The sequence below is a fragment of the Podarcis muralis genome, chromosome 5, assembly GCF_964188315.1.
Source record: "Podarcis muralis chromosome 5, rPodMur119.hap1.1, whole genome shotgun sequence".
Classification (NCBI taxonomy): Eukaryota; Metazoa; Chordata; class Lepidosauria; order Squamata; family Lacertidae; genus Podarcis; species Podarcis muralis.
This window is the reverse complement of record NC_135659.1, coordinates 91,974,559-91,994,099: the sequence shown is the minus strand read 5'-3', so window position 1 is coordinate 91,994,099 and position 19,541 is coordinate 91,974,559. Positions and strand designations below refer to the sequence as shown.

General features: G+C 46.4%; 1 protein-coding gene across 1 annotated transcript in view; it reads left to right on the top strand.

The window, feature by feature from the left end:
* The first annotated feature begins 2,567 nt into the window (after positions 1-2,567).
* Positions 2,568-19,541, top strand: part of GATA5 (GATA binding protein 5) — a 53,932-nt gene continuing 36,958 nt past the window's right edge. Inside the window, exon 1 of the mRNA XM_028735397.2 lies at positions 2,568-2,708. The gene's annotated coding sequence lies outside the window, so the exon portion shown is untranslated. The remainder of the gene's footprint in view (positions 2,709-19,541) is intronic.

Sequence of the window (19,541 nt, the reverse complement as noted above, 5' to 3'; positions counted from 1 at the left end):
ATGCACTGCTCTGGTTCGCCAGAAGCGTCTTAGTCATGCTGGCCACATGTCCTGGAAGCTGGACGCTGGCTCCGTCGGCCAATAAAGCAAGTTGAGCGCCGCAACCCCAGAATCGCAAATATCTCTCCCCAGCATCTATTCCACCATCCCCAAGTGGAGCAGAAGAAAATGTGAAGCAACTGAACCTTGCTGCTCATTGTCGTGTTTGCTGTAATATAACCCTGGACTCTATTCTACTGTATTCCATCTGACCTCCATTTACAGTCAGGTTGAAGTGAAGCCCTTGGATTTAAGGCACCCAGGCACATTTATATGAAGCTGAACCCCACTGGCTTCGATGGAATGCCCAAGAGCCTTAAAGCTGTGTGATGATTTCACACAAATTCAACTGTAGGCAAACTTTCAGAAATATGATTCACATTCTGGAACTTCCACAAGTTTTGGAACTTCCTTTTGAAACACATTTTTAAGACGCACTTCGTTTTAAAAAAACAGAGACCCCCTTAAATCTTAAATTTTGCTGATGAATTCTTTGGCAATCATGATGCCTAAACTGCAAGGGGAAAATACGACTTGGATATAATCCAAATAAAATTAAGCATTCTCAAGTCCCATTGCATTCAGTGGGAGGCGTGTACGCATGTTCTTAACTCTCTGCTTAAAATCAATGACATTTAATAGGGTTTCGCTTTGACTGTACAGTATAGTACTTCTTGTTCCCCATCACAGACCATAAAACCTTTAAATCCAGCAGGACAGCTGAACATTCAGATTCAGAATTCAGATTTGAAAAGCTTTTGGCAAGCGGGCTGAGACCAGGAGAAATTGTTCTTTCAGCACGCCTCCCCGCAAATTGGTTCCCCTAGAGCAAGTGAATTGTGTTCTTCGTGCCTATCACCCGAAATCTGAGCAACGCAGATCAGCATTTTCTACTGAATTCCAACGGGGTCCTATTCACACGGTCCTGCATGAAGCTACGCGTCACCTTCAAAGTGTAATGTCCTAGTTAACAAAATTGTGGGTGGGTTTGCTTTGTGGCCCGCTCCCACGACCACGAGTTGTTTTTTTCCTCCCTCATCCTCCCTATCTCATATTTAGAAATGTCAGGTCATCCCTCCCAAAAAAACACGCACCACCCCTTGCCATTTTCGCGATAGATTTATTGACTGCACGCCACTAACTGGACTCCATCCTGCGAGGGTTAACTGCGTTTCAATCCCATTGAAATAAACGCGGGGTAAATTCCTTAGGCTATGATCCTAGGCGCACTTACTTGAGAGCAAGCTCCCTCGAACTCGGCGAGACTTACTTCTGAGTAAACAGGCCTTTTAGGGTATCAAACGGGCCTTTTAGGGTATCAAACGTTGGGGGAAGCGACGCTACATACTGAGGAGTTATTCCCGTTGAAATGAATGGCCCTGGATTCTGAGGAAGTGTGGATAGGATATCGCCATGGATTTCAGAGGATCCTTAACCTAGGCCTCCATTGAGGTTGGCTATTCGGCACGTGCGCTTAGGATCTTAGGACCTTAGACGCGCTTAGCTTCCTCCCGCCTGCGGACCTTAACCTTTAAGGTGTGCTAACCTTTAAGGATAGTTAAAGCTATGGTTTTCCCAGTAGTGATGTATGGAAGTGAGAGCTGGACCATAAAGAAGGCTGATCGCCGAAGAATTGATGCTTTTGAATTATGGTGCTGGAGGAGACTCTTGAGAGTCCCATGGACTGCAAGAAGATCAGACCTATCCATTCTTAAGGAAATCAGCCCTGAGTGCTCCCTGGAACGACAGATCGTGAAGCTGAGGCCCCAATACTTTGGCCACCGCATGAGAAGAGAAGACTCCCTGGAAAAGACCCTGATGTTGGGAAAGATGGAGGGCACAAGGAGAAGGGGACGACAGAGGACGAGATGGTTGGACAATGTTCTCGAAGCTACCAGCATGAGTTTGACCAAACTGCGGGAGGCAGTGGAAGACAGGAGTGCCTGCCGTGCTCTGGTCCATGGGGTCACGGAGAGTCGGACACGACTGAACAACAACAACAAACTAAAAGATCATAGAACCGTAGAGCTGGAAAGGACCCAAGGAGTCCATCTAGTCCAACCCTTTTGCAATGCAGGAATCACAATAAATAAATTTATTATCCTGAGAAAGCCATCCCTGCGTTAAGACTCCCTCTTGTCCTGCGGGTGGAGGGTGAGGAAACCCGTTTGGAGGACTGAGCCCGGTTTGGCATTTTCTCACCCAAAGGGAATCCCCGCCAGCCGGAGTCAAGCAAGGCAAATAAGATTATTCCCCTGCAGGGCGATCTGTTTGTTTAACCCTTTCCAGAGACGGGTTTCTCCGGCTTCCCGAGATACCTCTTCGGCCTCCTCCCCGCCGACCCTTCTTATCTTCCTTTCCTTCCAACCAGCCCGCGAGGCTGTTCCTTTTCACTTCGCATAACATCTCTGCCTTCCCACTCCCTTCGGGCTCCCTCTCTCGATCCCTCTGTCTAGGTCTCTCTTCTCCGATCTTTTACTGCCTTCCACCTTCCAAAATAATCTCTCCTACTTTCCAAATAAGATGCATGTCTTTCTCCCCATCCCCCAGCAGTCTTCTCTCTTTTTTCTGTTGCTGCGCGCCTGGCGGAAGCGCCTCCTCGCTTGTTCCTTGCAAGAGGCGCTTGGAATCGGGACCCAAAACGCCTAGAGAAAAACTACTCTGGACAGGTAGAGAGGCGTGTGTGTGTGTGTGTGTGTGTGTGTGTGTGGATTTGAATCTTCTCTGGGCTTTCGAGAGAAAGGTTTGCTTCCTGAACTGATCCACCATCAGGTTATGAAACTGACGTTTTTCGATCGTCAGGTGTGCGCTATATAGAACACGCACTCTGGGATCCTAAATGTTAATTTCGCAGCATTGCAGTCGTCTTGGCAGTTTCAGGGCTTTTGCAAGGCTACGGTCTTAAGTCAATTTCACCGCGAAACGAGACCCGCTGAATTTGCTTCCCGTTGAGCTAACAGCTGAAAAACATAAAATAAGCAACTGCGACTTCCGTGATTTAAGGGGCTCGCCAAGTTTTAAGTGGCCTGCGGTTTTTAATCAAAGTTAGTCGCTTTAACCAGGTTCCATTTCGGGGTGGGGCGGGGTCGGTTATGCAAGCAAGGGAAGAGGCAAGAAATAATTCAGCAGCGCCCTCCAAAACGGTTTGCCTGCTCGTAGTACATCTTACTTGGAAGAAAAGACGTTCCTAGGTTAACCTGATTATCAGCCCGATCCCCAAACAGGCTAAGCCGAAATATGTGGTTGGTGCCTATGCATACATTTAAAGCATATTATTTCCCTCAAGGAATCTTGGGAGCTGTAGTTTTCCCGCCCACAGAGCTATAATTCCCAGCACCCTTTCCAAACTATAAGTCCCAGAACTGCTTGAGGCAAATAAAGTGCTTTCAATGTATAGTGTCCATACAGCCTGTGATCGCGGGGCCCTAAGTCCTTCGCTGTCCGCATATCGAGAGATTTTATTTTCCCTAGAATAATTCCTCCCCAGTTCCAGTAAGTGTCATTCGCAATTTGTCCCCCGAAGTCGATCTTCTGAACAAAGTGCATGAGTTGGTGCCAAAAAAGCTTATTACTCAAAAGTAAATCCCAGTAGTCTGGGGTTGCGCCTGAAGAGCTGGGCAGCTGTGCTCACGTCCCGCAGAGCGCTTCCTGCGTGTTTTTAATCATTTGAGAGATCATGTGTGCCTTTGAAGAAAACAAATCTCAAGGCGTTTCATCGATATATTTATTATTTTTTATTATTGTATTTTATTAGCACCGGGGGAGTAGGGAGTGATCGGTTTACTCGATGGATCTCGGCTTGCATTGGAGCCGGTATTCACTGACTATAGTAGACTGGACAACTCCAGGGAAAAAAGGGTTTCTAAGAAAACGCTAGTTTTTAGATCTCTTGCGCAAATTGATGGACAGACATCTATTGGACAGACATATATGGCAGACAAATCGCCTCATCGATATATAAAATCGACTGACACCCCGTCTTTAATGAATACAGTTCATTAAAGCCTAATTTAAAAACCTAATGAAGAATTGAGTTACTAACTCGACTTCGGCTAAATGCTGCGCTTCGATCCCTTTTAGCACTAAACAAATATTAAACGTTATTTATCCGTTGCTGAAAGCTGTAAATAATTATTGATTTGATCTGAACGGTTAACGCAGAGCGTTCCCGATCACCTTAACTTGTCAGTGGGAATCTACGAACAATAGAAAACTATTTTTTACGTTTTCCAGAGAGGCTGCAACGAACACATAAAAATGAGCTTTGTGGCACGGCAATTACTAAGAGATGTATTGCCCTCTGGAAATTGCTAGTAAATCACACGAGCGCGCACGCAGCCCATTTTAAAAAAAAAAAATAAATCTGCACGGAATCATATAAACATAAAATGATTGTGTGTGTGTGTGTTTTTTAATAAGCGTTTTATATTTTGCATACGTTGTCAAGTTAATAATGCTACCCAGATGGGAAACACATCGCCGTGTAAGAGTACAGATGTAGCTGACACAAAAAGTCTTGGTACTAATGGGTGTATAGTATTTATTTTAAAGATGGCGTGCATCTTTAAAATCTAGATCTAAAAATCACTTTAAACTGCATTAAGCTATTCTAGTGGCATACTCTAAAATAGACGATATATGTCCATGAGTTGCATACGGAACACTCGCCTGATGTTCGAAGATGGCTCATAATTCACAGACATTCTGCACATATCCAATACACATCATTCTACCATGACAAGGGAGTAATTAAGACGGGCAGAAAATGGTCACTTAAGTTTCCAGAATCCCGAACTACCTAAGAGCATAACAATCCGGGGAAAAATCAGGAGATATCAAAGATCTTCATTTTGAATTTGCTCTTTGAGGTCCTGCATGATTTTTCAGCTATGAAACTGGATTTCCAGTTTTAGCGAAGCTCTGTGCGCAGGTTTTGGCAGCCAGATTTGAAACTTACTTTAGCCAGGTTTAATTAAGCGGGATAAAGGCGGGACAAGACCCAGCCAAAATGAAGTACTTTTAAGACTGAGATCCTGCTCCACATTCAATTGTGAGCAAGCCTCATTAAAGAAAAGGGAGCTTACTTCCGAGTCGGGCAACGCACGTCCTGAGACGTGGGGAAAACACCCTTAAATCTTTTCCATGTGAAATAAGTAGGATGGACCGAAACGGCCGTTTTTCAGACGCAAATGCCGACTTTCTCTTGCCCCGAGCTCTGGAAAGGAACAGCGCGACGGTTTCCTGGAAGTTCCAGTTATTTGAGGGAGAATGGACAATTTCTAGCCTTTTTATAAAGTATTATCATTTGCAAATATATATAAACAGTGTATGTAATACTGGGAACCTATGAGAAGTACTGCTAGCTCAAATACCGAAGTTTCGTCTAACCCAGTTTTCTGTTTCCAACGACGGACAGTCAGGTGTTTCTGGTGAGGATCACAGGAAAAGACCTGATGCTGAATGTATGTTATATTTCATTAGAGGCGACTCCGCTGCGCATCGCTTCCATTTCAATGGAGTGAGACTCCAAGGAATAGAAATGGAAAGTCGCCACCCCGTGAATCTTCGACGGCCGAAGCATCAGAGAGCATAGGAGCCAACTCCTAGGAGCCGAGGGGCCTCCACCCCCAATAAAATATTTGAGGGGGCTACCCCCTCCAAGCTGATAAGCATTGCCACTCAAATGGCGTGCACGCACCGTTGTCATGCGATCAATTGTGCGGGGTGGGGCTTACCTGGAAACACACACCCCCCCAAATATTTTATTCAAGTGGGCACCCCTGTCAGAGAGATATACAGAAAGGTGGTTGTGAAAGGTCCCCTTCTTGGGAGGGAAAAGCCATGCAGCAGCGCGACCACATCTGCAAATGCAATACAATGCAATGCAATGCAGGTAGAAGGAATCCTCTTGGGCTGACTGCCTTGGTTTTCAGACTACGTGGAGGAGAAGGTCGGAGCAGAGGGACAGGAAACCTGTAGTTTTCCAGGCGCTGCTGAACTCCCAGCTCCCATCCTCCCTGACCATTGGGTATGCTGGCTGGGGCTGAGATGATGGGACCCCAGCTCTCCACCAGTAGAAGCCGTAGAGCAGCTTTTAAGGGGAAATTCACAGGCAGAACTCCTGGCGCTTTGAGGGGAGGGTGGAAGTTCTCTCGAGGCAACCCTCCTCAATGAAATAAAAGAAGAATAATCTGAGGGGTCGGCTTCTATTTGGGACTGTGCACGGTCCAAGAAATGCGGAGTAAGGCTTAAAATAAATACTTGCTGGTTCTTAAACAGGGTAAATGCTCCACTATAGGTCAGCATGATTATTACCATATCGCAGAAGGAAAGGGGGGGTTAGAGAATAAGTCGCTTTGGCATAGTAAGATCGCGGAGGAATGGAAATTTGATTTACTAATGTTATTTACTTATTTATTTCTTCATATCCTACCGAGTGCAGAATAGGCTTCTCAGCAGTTCAAAAGTGTAAAAACAAATCACACGTGCATTAATTAAAATACACAATTAAAATGAATGCCAAATAAAATCCATCCCGTTGCAACATAAAAATGGAATCACTCCTTATTAAAATATACACCAAAGCAATCCCATTTAAATGGCACAGTACTGTAATTAAAAATTAGAGAGTGGGGGCGAGAGAGCCCCCTGAATCAATCAAGCCCCTTGCTGGGGCTTCCTGAATCAAGAAACTAATTGTAAGTTAATTTTTTTTAAAAAAAACTAATTGCAAAATGGGGTGGGAGGAATGGGGGGGAATTCCTAGTTCTGTCTAACTTAGTTGGGGATGCTTCGAGTCATGCGTGCTCTGGCATCGCAGCAGGAGACACGCACAAATATGTCTCTTCTCCCAAGGTGAGGCTGAAAAAGGAGTTAGGAAATGAGGTTAACAACTCTGAGAGTGCATAAGGCTAGCACCTGAGGAAATGAACAGCACAGGTGAGTTCAGAAGAGAACTCAGTGAGAGCCAGTGTGGTGTAGTGGTTAAGAGCGGTAGTCTCCTAATCTGGGGAACCGGGTTCGCGTCTCCGCTCCTCCACATGCAGCTGCTGGGTGACCTTGGACCAGCCACACTTCTTTGAAGTTTCTCAGCCCCACTCACCTCACAGAGTGCTTGTTGTGGGGGAGGAAGGGAAAGGAGAATGATAGCCGCTTTGAGACTCCTTAAAGGGAGTGAAAGGTGGGATATCAAATCCAAACTCTTTTTCTTCTTCTTCAGAAAGGACAAGGTAGGGAACTTGGGTCTTTTTCTCTCTCCCTTCTCCCAGGCAGACGCATCAGCTTCCAGTGCAAGTTGAGTTGTATCCCAACACTTTCAGCAGGCACTGTGTTGAACACCATACGCCCACAATGCTATACCTACTTACTTAGGAGTAAGAACCCCTGAATGCAGTGGGGATTACTTCTGGGTCAATATGCCCCTGCACAAGTACAGTCCGGTATAGTGGTAAAGGGGATCCCTGACCGTTAGGTCCAGTCGTGGATGACTCTGGGGTTGCAGCGCTCATCTCGCTTTATTGGCCAAGGGACCCGGGGTACAGCTTCCAGGTCATGTGGCCACCATGACTAAGCTGCTTCTGGCAAACCAGAGCAGCGCACAAAGCGCCAATTACCTTCCCGCTGGAGCGGTACCTATTTATCTACTTGCACTTTGACCTGCTTTCGAACTGCTAAGTTGGCAGGAGCAGGGACAGAGCAACAGGAGCTCATCCCATCACGGGGATTTGAACCACCGACCTCCTGATCGGCAAGCCCTAGGCTCTGTGGTTTAGACCACAGTGCCACCCGGGTCAGGTATAGTGGTTAGTGCATTGCCATTACAGCAGGGGACTTAGCTGCAAAATCCCCACTCAGACGCAAAGCTTAGGCAACCTTAGGCCAGCTGATGTCTCTTAGCCTTACAGGATTGGCGCGAGGATAAAGCGGAGACGGAGACTCAGCTCTTTGTAGGAAGGAGGCATTCGAATGTTATAAATATGTACACATAGTAAGAATTATCACAGACTATGCTTCTTAAGCGCAGAGTGTGGCAGGGTGTCACTGGAGGTGTAAATGATTGTTGATAGGGGGACAGAACCTTAGATTTGTATTGATTTTGATTGATCTAGGGGGGGAGCTGCCCCCCCACTTTTGTTGTTGTTTAGTCGTGTCCGACTCTTCGTGAACCCCTGGACCAGAGCACGCCAGCCACTCTTGTCTTCCACTGCCTCCCGCAGTTTGGTCAAACTCATGCTGGTAACTTCGAGAACACTGTCCAACCATCTTGTCCTCTGTCGTCCCCTTCTCCTTGTGTCTTCAATCTTTCCCAACATCAGGGTCCTTTCCAGGGAGTCTTCTCTTCTCATGAGGTAGCCAAAGTACTGGAGCCTCAGCTTCACGATCTGTCCTTCCAGTGAGCACTCAGGGCTGATTTCCTTCAGAATGGATAGATTTGATCTTTTTGCAGTCCCTTGACTATGTCCATGTAAATGACCATCAGATTTTGAAAAGCTGGAATCATTGGATCAAGTGCATGAGTTTTCTTGAACTAATCAAACTAAATAACTTTAAACTGGAGTCTGAATCAATGTGAAATTAATTCTTACTGTTTTGAAAAATGCTTTTTATAGGGCAGGGTAAAAGGCACTGGAACCAAGTTGTGGGGGGGGGGCAAAGTTTGGGAGCCACAGTTTTAGTCGCTCAGCCCCATAGGAACCAACTTCTAGGGGCCGAGGGGTCTTTGCCACCCCCCATAAAATATTTGAGGGGGCCGCTCCCCAAATTAACGGACATTGCCATTTAAATGGTGTGCGTGCACCTCGTCATGTGATCGATTTGCGGGGCCACCCACCCCCTCAATATTTTATTAAAGTTGGCATGCCTGCTCAGCCCTGTTAAAAACAGATTCGGGATTGAGAGACTCAATCTCTGAAATTGTTTCCATTTTGCGGGCAGAGAGGGGCATTTGGGAAGGAGTGATGCGCGCAAGGTCCCGGGTTCTCCGGGTCCATGAAAAAGACAGGATTCGAACCCAGGTCTCTTCCTAATGCCAGGCCTGTTTTCCCTTTGATTCGGCCCCTCCCCGCCGCCGACAAACAGCCCCGGATTTAGTGGAAAGCCACCGATTCCTATTCTCAACCCCTGCTAAGGACGCCACGTGTCTTTGTTAGGGCGAAAGGTCCACAAATCAAAAGCGAAACGTGTGGGGAGGGGATGGATTAGGCGTGGGGCGTCTAAAGGGCGCCGCTCTGTCTGTCGCAGGGTCCTGGAAGAAAACTTACCTGGACAGCTCAACCCTCCTAAATCTACTCTCCCCTCCCCCTCCCCTCAACCTTTGGATTCAGCCCAGCTGCGAATTATTAATACCCAGCTCTCGGAGTACTTCTGGCCTTGCGCTGGAAAATAATGCTAGGGTAATTACGGTCCTTTATCTGGCCATGCTTTTTGTAAGAGAAGCGAGATAAAGAGGGGGGCGAATGAACTATCCTACATTTGGATCCTGCACTCGTTTATTTATTTGTTCTTATCTCCGCACACACGCACTCAAAAAAATCTGCCTTATCCATGTTACCGCATATAATTGTGTCCTGGCTATGCATGCAGTTGTGTTTCGGCAATCCAAAGGAATTTCCCCCTTGCAAATAAAATGTGGTTTGGGGATTTGATTTCGTTTCACGTCCAACAAGTGCTTGCAGAGGCTCGGTCCCTGGAATCATCTGGCTTTCTGTGTCCTCCCAGAGACTATTCCTTCTGAGATCTGCTCCGCTGCCACCAGTCTGCTGTATTCTTACTTCATCTGTTTAAATGATTCCTCTTTATCTACACCCACGAAGTCTTATACAGTATTGCCGACTGTATTCAAGAGTGACTCGCAAGATTGTTCTGCAATATAGGCAAGAGAGACTGTGCTTTTGAAGATCAGTGAATTTCTACTAGAGTTGACAGTACACTATAGCTGTCAGGATTGTTTCTAGAAGAAGGTCTGTATACGTCAGGGGTCTGCAACCCGCGGCTCCGGAGCCGCATGTGGCTCTTTTACACCTTTGCCGCGGCTCTGGGGCGGATACTAGCGAGGGGAGGAGGCACATTGTGCGCCCCGACACTCCCCACTGTGGCGGGCGCTGTACTGGCTGTGACGTCGCATGGGGGCGGTGCGTGCGTTAGTCATGCACCGTCCCGACGTCACCTTCCTGCCCGCTGGTCATTGAAGGGGAGTGAAGAACACACACACACACAAAAAGGTAACTTGTTAATTTAACGTTTATTTCTATGAGGAGGAGTAATTCTGAGGGGTCAAACAAAGAAATAATTTAAAAAAGTGACAAAAAAGTTATTTTTATAATGACGAGTTTTGCGGCTCCCAGTTTTTTTTTCTTCGGAAACGGGTCCAAGTGGCTCTTTTTGTCTTAAAGGTTGCAGACCCCTGGTATACGTCAATAAAAAAAACTTTGTCCCTCCAGGCAGGGTCCCCAGATGTTGTTGGACTACAACTCCCATCATCCCTAGCTATCAAGGCCAGAGCTCAGGGGTGATAGGATTTGTAGTCCAACAACATCTGGGGACCCACAGGTTGAGAAACGCTGCCAGAGGTTGCTGAACTACAGCTTTCATCAGCCCCAGCTAACACAGTCAATGGCAAAGGATGATGGGAGCTGTAGTTGGAGAACCAACCATTGCCCACACCTGATATATAACATTGGATTGGGAGCGCCTTTGGTCTGAGGTGCAGCAAGGCAGTTCTTATAACCCGTTAGGGAAATGAATGACGGGCCAGCCTATTAATGTCCATTAAAAGCACAATAGCTAAAAATAGAAATTTAATGTCTGACACATTATAATTATATTTCCAGTGTTCAAAGGAAGCATGTACTCATTGTACAGAAAAATGGCCCCAACCCTGAACAGACTGAAAGAATCCCAACATACTCAGAAGTAGGGGGGGGGGGCGGAATTGAGAGGGTGGGAAAAAATGAAGGAGGGGGACCCAGAAAAACTACCCAGTCGGGACTGGGCATGCTCTGTGGTTGTGGAATGCTGTTAGCTCAGAAATGAGTCCCATTGAGTTCAGTGGTGCCACAGTACTTCATAGTTAAGTGGGTATAGAATTACAGTGCAAGTACAGCTTTCCCCATCACTGTGAAGGGAGAAGCTGTGCCCAGCAGGCTGGGACCTGTCTGTCTCGAGAGACAGTGGAGGAGTGTGTCTTTGGGGGTGAGGTCAAGCTGTTGGAAGGTTGCACACCTGCTTTGGCTGTAGGGAGTGACATGTTTTGTTGCAGCTGGGGCAGATGAAGGGATCCGGTTGTGCTATAGTAGCCCTCTCAGGAGAGCAAGCTGGCAAGCTTGGCTTGTTTTGAAGGAGAGCATAAAAGACCCTGCTGAATCAAGCCAATGGCCCATTCAGTCCAGACTTCAGCATCATCTTCTCATAATGGTCAACTAGATGCCTGGGGAAAACCCTCAAGTAGAACTCAAGCACAAAAGAGTTCTCCCCTTCTGTGGTTTCCAGCAAACCACAGATAAGATAAACCAGAGATCAGGAGACTTTCTGCTTTAGAGGAAAGGTGAGTCAGAGGCAACATGATAGAAGTGTTTGAAATTATGCATGGTATAGAGAAAGTGAATAGAGATTTCTGCCACCACACCTCCCATAACACTGGAACTCGTGGACATATAATAATAATAATAATAATAATAATAATAATAATAATAATAATAATTTATTTATACCCTGCCCATCTGGCTGCTCTTCCCCAGCCACTCTGGGCAGCTTCCAACAAAATATTAAAATGCAGTAATCCACCAAACATTAAAAGCTTCCCTAAACAGGGCTGCCTTCAGATGTCTTCTAAAAGTCTGGTGGTAGTTGTTCTCTTCGACATATGGTGGGAGGGCATTCCACAGGGCGGGTGCCACTACTGAGAAGGCCCTCTGCCTGGTTCCCTGTAACTTGGCTTCTCGCAGCGAGGGAACTGCCAGAAGGCCCTCGGCGCTGGACCTCAGTGTCCGGGTAGAACGATGGGGGTGGAGACGCTCCTTCAGATATACTGGGCTGAGGCTGTTTAGGGCTTTAAAGGTCAGCACCAACACTTTGAATTGTGCTCGGAAACGTACTGAAATGAAGCTGATGGCTGGAAGATTCAGAGCAGACAGAAGAAAGTATTTATTCACATAGCACATAGTGACACTACAGAAGTCACTTCCACAAGAGGTAGTGATGGCCACGAACTTGGATGACTTTGAAGGAGGATAGGTCAATCAATTTATGGTGGATAAGCAGCTTCTATCAATGATGACTATGTCCCACCCCTGTATGCTTCTGAATACCAGTTGCCAGGAATTGCAGGTGGACGGAGCACTGCTGCACTCAGTTGCTGCTTCTCATAGGCCTCTGGTTGGCTGCTGTGAAAACAGAACGCTGGGCTAGTGGGCCATTGCCCTGATCCAGTAGGTTCATATGTTCTTATTGCTCTATTAATTCATTCAATTTTTCCAAGGGCAGCAGACAGAGTGAGGATGAAACATTAAAACACAGCAACTAAAAACAGTTCAAAACATTCTGAAAAACAGCTAAAACCATTCTCAACTGGTGATCTCAGCATTGCCAGGAGAAATGTTCTTCAACCATCAAATGCCTTGGTAAACCAGAATGTTTTTAAATATCTCCTGAAAGTCAATAAAGAGGGAGGCAGATGCACCTCTCGAGGGAGGGCATCCCACAAAAGAACCACCACCAAAAAGGCCCTGTGGCTGGTCGTAGCCCCCAATGTCAGCACCACCAAGAAGGCTTCATCATCTGATCCTCAGATCCAAGGTGGTTGGTACTGGGCCAATGACTTATTACCTAGCAAAGCAATGAGAGATGAAATGACTACAGGGCAGATATCCTGATAATTGCTTTACTAGCTTCTCTGCAGTCGTGTCAAGCCAGAAAAGGTGAACTGAAGTTCTTCACCCACTCGCTCTGTTTTCTGACAAGCATCAGGTGCCATGGGTCATTTTTACTTTTCTGGAGGTGTCAAGGAAGGAGCTTGATTCTCCCCTCTTTCCATGGGAGTATTTAGGACTGAATAATGTTGTTGTTGTTTAGTCGTTTAGTTGTGTCCGACTCTTCGTGACCCCATGGACCAGAGCACACCAGCCACTCCTGTCTTCCACTGCTTCCCGCAGTTTGGTCAAACTCATGCTGGTAGCTTCGAGAACACTGTCCAACCATCTCGTCCTCTGTCGTCCTCTTCTCCTTGTGCCCTCCATCTTTCCCATCAGGGTCTTTTCCAGGGAGTCTCCTCTGCTCATGAGGTGGCCAAAGTATTGGAGCCTCAACTTCATGATCTGTCCTTCCAGTGAGCACTCAGGGCTGATTTCCTTAAGAATGGATAAGTCTGATGGACTGAATAAGAGTCACTGTCCATTCTTGCAGGTCTGATCCAACCCACTTGAAATGAAGAGAAGCTGAGCAAGGAATGTGGCTTTGCAGACAGAGGTAGGAATAAAGAGCAAAGACATAAGATATTGGCTGGAACTAGGGCCACATTTTATTAAGTCACGGTTTTTACAGGAGGTGGCAGAGGCACAGGAAGCCATCTGAACTGTTTTGGGTGAACAAGCCCCTGCCAGATTTATTTATTGAACAACATTTGCAAACTGCTTAACTGTAAATAAATCCTGCAAGAGGATAATGAGAGTGGCAGCCATTCCCTTAAGCCCCACTCATTTCCAGATAGATTATGCACCTAGAGCAGGGGTGGGGCAGCTTTTGTTTTCCTGCCCAGGGCCACATTCCCTTGAGAGTAATCTTTCAGGGGCCACTTGCTGGCAGACCAAGGTGGGTAGGGCTAGAGTCAAAAGTGCCCTTCTCCTCTCTTGTCCTGTCACTTAATCCTCTCTTTATGTGTAACAACATAAAAAGAGAGAATGGCCCATCTTGTCCAGCACCCTGTTCTCACAGCAGCCACCTTCTCCCCCCCCCTTTCTCCACCTGTTTTTCTTTTTTTCTTCCACACCCTTCTCTCACACACATTTTCTACCACACCCTTCCTCTCTTTTCTTCTGTCCCTTTCCTGGCACCCTTCTGGGCAAAGATTACTCTTGCCAGAGGTCTGGACTAATTCATTACTGAGGATTTCCCCCTCCCTCCCCCTCCTCGTCCTCCTCCTCCTCCCATCACTCCATCCATTTTGCCCCCCTCCCCTCCCTCAGTTCCTCCCCATACACACTACCATCCATCTCTCCCTTTGCTTTCTACCCACGGACACGAAACCAGGCCAAATTCCCCACCACTGCCTTCTAACCTTGCCATTGGGACATCAATTTAAGCTACACAAAAGGTAAAAGTAAAGGGACCCCTGACCATTAGGTCCAATTGTGGCCGACTCTGGGCTTGCGGCGCTCATCTCGCTTTACTGGCCAAGGGAGCCGGCGTACAGCTTCCAGGTCATGTGGCCAGCATGACTAAGCCTCTTCTGGCAAACCAGAGCAGCGCACGGAAATGCCGTTTACCTTCCTGCCGGAGTGGTACCTATTTATCTACTTGCACTTTGACATGCTTTTGAACTGCTAGGTTGGCAAGAGCAGGGACCGAGCAATGGGAGCTCACCCATCATGGGGATTCGAACCGCCAACCTTCTGATCAGCAAGCCCTAGGCTCTGTGGTTTAACCCACAGCACCACCCGCTTCCCTTTAAGCTACACAAGGACTGTCCTAATAGGGCTGCTTAGAGCAAGCAACTTCCACCACATAAATCACAGCTTCTACGGTAAACCCAGGGCTGGCCCAAAACATTTCGGAACCTAAGGAGAGCCACAAAACAGGGAGTGGAGATTTACATCCATACCAAGCGGGGAATAAAGATCTACTGGTAAATTGACAAAAAAGGTGGAAGGAGACCTGCAATGCATCCTATTCACCAAGACGCAGCATGAGGAGCCTACGGAAAAGGTGGTGGATCCGGTCTCCAAGGAGTGTGTTGCAGCCATTACTGTCACTCAGCAATGACAGCCTTCCTTGGAGGCCAGATCTGCTGCCCCTGTGAGTCCTGCTGCCTCAGGCAGTTGCCTCACCTTGCCTCATGGGTGGGCTGGCCCTGAGTAAACCTAGTGGGTTTGGGGTAACCTTGGGCATAGATCTTACTGAGATGTCTGAGCTGAATGATTTCAAGACTCCAGGTAGAGGCTCACATAATTACACCATTCAAAAATCCCCTCCACACTGAAAACTACCGTAACTGCCAGAGAGAAGGGTTCCAGTCTTGCCTTCCTCCTGACATGCTTGTTTTCCATGTGCAGGGAATTTTTTGGTATGGGTGACAGTTCAGTCATGTGAACCCTCTGCAGTCTGAAGTGGTCTTCTTCATCTTTGGTGATCACTCGTGGCTGAGTAAGATTGTCTTCCCCGAACACGGTTTTCAAGTGTTCTAAAGTGGTACAGCCCAGACTCACAGTTTCCACCTCAGGGGAACAAGGCAAAACAACAAATAAATAAACCCTGGTGCAAAAGGAAGATGCTGGTGATTTATTCACCAAAGGTCCATCTTTCGGACTGGTGGATCGCATGCGATTAGATGGCTCATACTTTGTAAAGAAGGTTCTGTGAAGAGGAAGGTGAAGGATTCTGAGACACTGTTGGCTGGGAACCTAACCTGGTGAACCATTAAGAACCAATCCTGCTCTTACATGCATAACTTTACCTCTTCATTTGCATCGCAACACCCAAGGTTCTGTTTCCTGGTCACACTAGAATGTGACAGAATTTAGGGAGAGTGAGATGGAATGCTGGGAAATGGCTTTTGTAACACAAACATCTTGGGCTGGGGTATTGCTTATTGGAGTTTGTTGGGGAGGGTTGTTGCTGTTAATCTTATGTCTCTTTATTTTGGATCTTATATAGAGAGAAAAAATTAATTCCGTTGTGTACTAGGGAGAGGGAGGACGTATGTTCCATTCACAATTGGATGGTCCAACCTCCGCTTATGATTTGGAAAACTCTGAAGCCCATTCAGTCAATCATTAGTCCACCTGTCTCCCAGTGAGGAACTCAAGGTGGATCACAACATAAACTAAAACAGATGCAACTAAAAAGACACAATAATTAATAATAGCACAACCCAAATGTCACAAGGGGAGAAAGCAAGCTTTTGAGTTCAACAGCACTTTTCAGCAGGCTGAATATGAAGTAAAACCAAGAGGGGGACTTTACTGAAGAGGGAAGCCTTTTTGGTCCAGAAGTCATGATGTCTTCCTTTAGTCAGAAGCTCCTTTTGGTGGTGTAGTCTTAGAAGTGGCTCAGCTTAACAGCTCCTGCAGTATCACTGCAGTACCATCCTGTGGGCACCCACCTCAGCCCCTGTCCCCCACTCTTCAGTCAAACCACTGTCTTCTGTTTTAATTCAGAAATGCTTGTATTTGTTTCGGAAAGGGTAAATACAACAACATGAACCTCCGTTGAAGTGATTTACTGGTTAAAGGGGTCAGCAAACTTTTTCAGCAGGGGCCCAGTCCACTATCCATCAGACCTTGTGGGGGGGGCGGACTATATTTGGGGGGAAATGAATGAATTCCTATGCCCCACAAATAACCCAGAGATGCATTTTAAATAAAAGGACACATTCTACTCATGTAAAAACACACTGATTCCCAGACCATCCACGGGCTGGATTTAGAAGGCGATTGGGCCGGATCTGGCCCCCGGGCCTTAGTTTGCCTACCCATGGGCTAAATTAATTGGTGCCTACCATAACAAAATGCATTTTGAGCTGTAGACCTCAGTGGCGTAGCGTGGGTTGTCAGCACCCGGGCAAGGCAAGTAATTTGCACCCCCTAACCCGTGGATTTGCGCCCTCTAACCTGTGGATTTGCCCTAACCCCAGATGTTGCGCCCAGTGCGGCCAGCCCCCCCTGCACCCCCCACGCTACGCCACTGGTAGACCTACAAAGCACCCTTAATCTGGATTGATAAACAAACAAACAGTTAAATAGCAATAGAATTAAAACTATATGTAGTTATAAAACTATATATTAATATAGTTTCATTCTGGTAATGTTTAATTGGTATTTTAAAGGATTGGGGTTTTTAGCTGTTCTCATTTGATCGGTAAGCTGCCTTGAGTCCCTGTCCATGAAAAAGGGTGGGATATAAATAAATATATAATCAAAATCATCATCCACTGAACTCAATAGGATTTTCTTTGGAGTGAGGAACTTGTTCCCCACTGAAAGCCACCAGGACTGGTGTGGGGGGATTATTCCATGTTCTGCCGCAATATTAATAAATCTAAAGGGGGGACATATACCCCATTCTCGAAGGATGAAGCCCCCGACATTGCATGCAGGAGCTGCAAGAAATCTATCATGCGCACTTACCTGGGAGTAAATCCCATTGAGTAGCGGGAAACTGAACTTGGCTACACGGGCTGCTGCAAGACTAGGCGTCGCAGGCCATTTTCTCCCCATTTTGCAGAGGGGAAAACTGACCAGATACATTAGCAAAGAAGCGATAAGGGCTTTCCCCCGCCCCAGGGACACCGTTGCCCCTTTATTTCTCTCTGCGATCATTTCTCCATATGCATTGCAAGACATCCACCGCAGCTTCGTGTGTCTGTTATGTTGCTCTTGTTATCTTGAGAGACTGCGAGTTGCTTTTTCGTGCTTTGAAGTCTTTTTAAAATTATTTCTATGTGATGTATGCTAGAGAACCAAGAGACTCCGGGTTTGTGGACTTTTATTTTGGCTGGAAGTGAAAGATGCACCAGTCAGAGCCCGAACGAAAAGCTAGAGAATTTAAGGATTCTGAGCCCAGGAATTTGTTCTGAGTTCCAGAACTAAGTCCTTCTGCGAAGTCCTTTTCCTTCCAAACGTCCATTTCAGCAGGGTCATTTAGGGCAGGGAGAAGGGGTCGTTTTGCTGGGGGTCTTGCTAAATCCTTGCGGTTCCGCTGCAAATTATCCCGAACTGTACCTTCTGCCCACCGTCTTCTAAAAAGCAGATTATCAACCAGCAAAATAAGGCCACTCTTAGAGATTCTTATTTCAAATAAAAGTAGCCAAGGACGATGCAATCGCAGTCCGTTTAATAAAACCATAATAAAGGGAGAATGGAGATGTAGCTGGATGTTCATGCATGCTTATTTACGCGGAAGTAGGACCCCCGATGGGGTTTACTCGGAAGCAAGTGAGCAGGAAAATGTAGCCCAAGGGAAATTCAAACGCCTTTTATGACTCTCGCTTTCTTGTGTTTGATCATTTTTGTCTGGATGTTTTATTTCTGTGAGTGAACGTGGTTGCAGGAAATAATATATATATATATAAATTCATCAGAGAAGGGGGAGGAATTAGGAATAGTTAAGAGCTGAGGAAATTATCAATAATTTCCGGACTTTGAAGACGAAAGATATGGACGGAAAGTATCTTGGGATTCTACATCTCCACTGTAATACCTGTTCCGAGCGAGATTTCATCAAGGCAAAGAGTCTGGTTTTAGAAAAATACAACAAGGTCTCTTCAGAACCTTTCCTGCAATCTCCGTCTCAGGAAATCACTTTCGGCTCCGCTGTGCAAGCCTAAGCAGGTCTACTCGGAAGTAAGTCCACCAGTTGCAATGCGATTTACTCCCGGGAAAGTATGTCTAAGACTACAACAACCTAAACCCAGAGAGGTTAGGCTGCAGTTAGGTCTGTCCCGCTGAACATCCTGGGAGTTCAGATCTCCGCCGCAACAGTCTTTCAAGGCGGGTCCCAATTTTAAAAATAGTAATAATCGACACTAAAACCCAGTGGGAAAAGAAAGACTAAAATTAAGTTGTCCAAGGGACAACTGTCTCCAGCTACGTTACTGCTTGAGGCACGTCAACACAAAGGTGCTGAATGCGTTCAAAGACAATTTGATTTTTTTTGGGGGGGGCAGCTTACATTTGCAAAAGTAATGCTACTTGGCCATCTCGTTTTTTCAGCCCTAAAAGCAGGGCTGTTGTTTTTAACTGAGGACAAGGTAGCTATGAGAAGCCACACCTGTTGAATTACTGCCTGACAGGCAACTGCTCATAGCAGAGCGCATTTGTTCGGTAGTGGGGAGCTGGGTAAACGCTTGGTTTTCTCTTTAGTCGCTTCTTTTAGCTGGATCTATGGTGCTGGAGACCTCGCTTTCCTTGGCGGTTGAGAGGTTCCCGGTTTCCTAATTTGTTCTACAGCGGGAGAGGAGGTTCAACGAACATTCAGAAAGTCGGGGCATCTTTCTGATTCGAAGTCACTTCGCAGTCACAAGCTAGTTAAACCGAAGTCACTTCGATTTTTAGATCAATAAGGGGCTTTCAGTTTTAAGGCTCCTAGCTCACTAGCTTAAAATAAGTGGCAGCCAGATGAAGACGAATTTCTTTGAACTTCGGAGGCCTCCTTGGTTCACAAATCTTCTCTTTAAAGGTGGAGCCTGTTTTGATAAATGACCTTCCACATCCGATGGAATAATACTGGTTCGAGTCAGCTGGACCCAAGAAAGAGAGCAGGGCTGCTCTGGAAAGAATTGCGCGTTTTCCTGA